This window comes from Telopea speciosissima, chromosome 8 (assembly GCF_018873765.1).
Source record: "Telopea speciosissima isolate NSW1024214 ecotype Mountain lineage chromosome 8, Tspe_v1, whole genome shotgun sequence".
NCBI lineage: Eukaryota > Viridiplantae > Streptophyta > Magnoliopsida > Proteales > Proteaceae > Telopea > Telopea speciosissima.
The window spans coordinates 35,036,592-35,039,364 of NC_057923.1; positions in this window are offsets into that span (position 1 = coordinate 35,036,592).

A 2,773-nucleotide genomic window follows, 5' to 3' on the forward strand; every position below is an offset into this window, starting at 1 on the left:
CACTTTATTTTTTTAATTTTTAAGTAATTCAAAGTGCTTTAGTTTCTTCTCTTTCTCCTCTTTCTTTTTAAAAAAAAAAAGTTTTTGAAAACCTCTTCTTGTTTCTCTTCTGTTTCAAATAGTGTGCGTCTAATCTAAAGTCCTTCATATGCCCAAACCCAGCCAATCTTGGTCCCCCTTGATTCGTTGGGTGGTTTGGATTGGCATGCGACTTATCTTTGGAGGTGACCACTCTTAATAACAGGAAAGCGACATAGTGAGAGCATTGGAAATATAAACGTATAGTAGTTCTCCACTCTTCATCAGAATCCACTAGGAGTCACCCGAAGGTGGCTCGTGAAAACTATACGGGTTCTCTTGCTGTCAACCTATATGACAACCTTACAGCTTTAGAACCACTATTTCGGTTTTTTGAGGGATAGATGTACTATCTACCTTGGGCTCCCTCATGTTTTCAGTGAATTTTTTGTCTTTTGTTTTTCTTTAATTTTTCTAAGGGAGACCTCAATTTGGGATAGGTGGTTAATTTATAATAATGGGAGATAAACTTCCATATAAGACTTTGGGGGAAGGATGGACCTATGCTAAGGCAACCATGATTTTGGAGAAAATGTTTAAACATGTTAGGGAAGCCAAAAGTAGTGAGATAGAGAACAATTTTGCACCATCCCAGTACAATTTTGCTCCCCAACCCAACTATGGGCTTTCGGAAAATTTTGATTGGTCACATCCTCAGACAATCCATGTTATGGAAGGATGCCCTAATCTTTATGGGGATAGCTATGGTGATGAGAATGTGAGTCCTCAATTTCAATACAATTCATTTGGCACTTACAATCAGTGGTGGGGTGATCATCCCTATTTCTTGTGGGATCAATGGAATAACCAAGCTGGACCACCCAATTTCCAATATCATGGTCAGTTTGGTCCTCCAATGCCCAACCCTCCATTGAATTTCAATGGGCCACCTCTCCTTGAACCATACCACCAACCCCCTGAATTTCAGAATATGGGCGAGGAGGCCAGACTGAGTGAGCTTGAGAGGAACATAGCCCTTCTCACAACAAGCCAAAATACCATGGAGAAGCAACTCTCTCAACTGATAACCATGGTGCAAGAGGAGGAAACAGGTACATTACCTAGTCAGCCTGAACCGCCCCATCCCCAATTTAATGATATTGAAAGTCCACCACCCCAGTTTGAGGTTAATGAGAGTCATCCCCAACAAGCTGCTTTTCATGATGATTTATTTGTTGAGATTGAGTCTCCTCAGGATATTAGTGAAACGAGATTTGATGAGCTACCTGGGGAAGTCTAACTTTTGCCTGAACTTTCTGATTTTAGTGAGCCTAGTGTTTCTATTGATTTCGAATTAGATTTTCATGATAACATAGAAACCCAGGAAATTCAATCTCCCCCTCTCTCTTTGGAAAACTTAGATAATTGTAATTTTGAGGATTCCATTGTCTCACATGTTGATTTGTCCAAACCTCCTAGGTTTGACGATTTTATTGAGGACAATGTTAGTCATAATGCCTTTTAAGCATATTTTTATGATCCTTATTTGGCAAACCAAGTTATGCAAAGAGCGAATAGTTGTATTGCTAGGATTGATTTGAGTAAACCTCCAATTTTTTATGATTATTTAGATGAGGTTATTCATAATCCTTTTTATGTTTATTGTGATCCATTTTTTGTTGGTATTTCAAAGAATGATAGGTGTTCTACATTGCAAATGGGAGAGAAGGGAAGGATTTATGGCCTGAGTTTTATTGCCTTCATTTTTCACTGTTCCATAATGACAGATTTTTCTATTGGATATTTCTCAGTTGTGCTTAACTTCCGTATTATTTCTCGCTTTACTAAAATTCATGGTCGAGTGTTTTCTGGTTTTGAAGCTATTTCTCCATTTAATGGCCATGGATTGAGATTTCTATTGCTGCTCCTAGCACTTTTTGTAGAGCTCATGACTCTTCATGATCCTCTTTGTTGCTTATATCTGGTAAGCTCCTTCATCTCCTCCCTTGTCCTTATTTTTTTCTTTTATGCATGCAGTGAGGACACTGCATGAATTAAGTGTGGGGGGATGTTGGGCTTAATTGGTGAATTTTGATTGTGGCAATAGTTTGGTTTTGTGCATACGTTTCTTTGATTGTGAAGCGAGAGAGAGAGGGAATTAGGTGCCCTAGCATGCGAAATAATAAAGAAATCCCTTTTCAAGGACTGTAATTAGTTTGTATCCGGTGATGGGGATTGAATTGAAAAATATGAGTGCTATTTCATTTGATGGCTAGATTACTCTATAGATTTTATGGACCCTTTGATCTTTTGGCTAGTAGTTAAGACCAATTTGTTTGTGGTAAGGCAAGACATGAAAGTAGAAGCGAATGAAAAAAAAAAAAAAACAAGGAACAGAAAAGAGAGTGGAATTCCTTGGGACTAGACAAGGCACTGTGCCTCATGAAGCAGGGTGACTTGATCGAAATTCCTTGGAAGGAAACTCAAAAAACTCTTGCATCAATGTCTCAATGTCTTATGGATATATACAAAAAGCGAAGCTACCAAGTATTTGGGTGTCTGGTGTATGCTCCACCATGTCATTCAGAGAACAGTAGTGGAGTATGGTCAACAATACTCAATGCCTAAATCTTTGGTTCCATCGATGCTATGGGGGGTTTACTTGAAGGTGAGTAGTGTTCAGAAAATATGAGGAGATCCCTTGAACTTGATGCATGCTTGTTACTTGAATTGATGTGGGGTGATAAAATTCAAG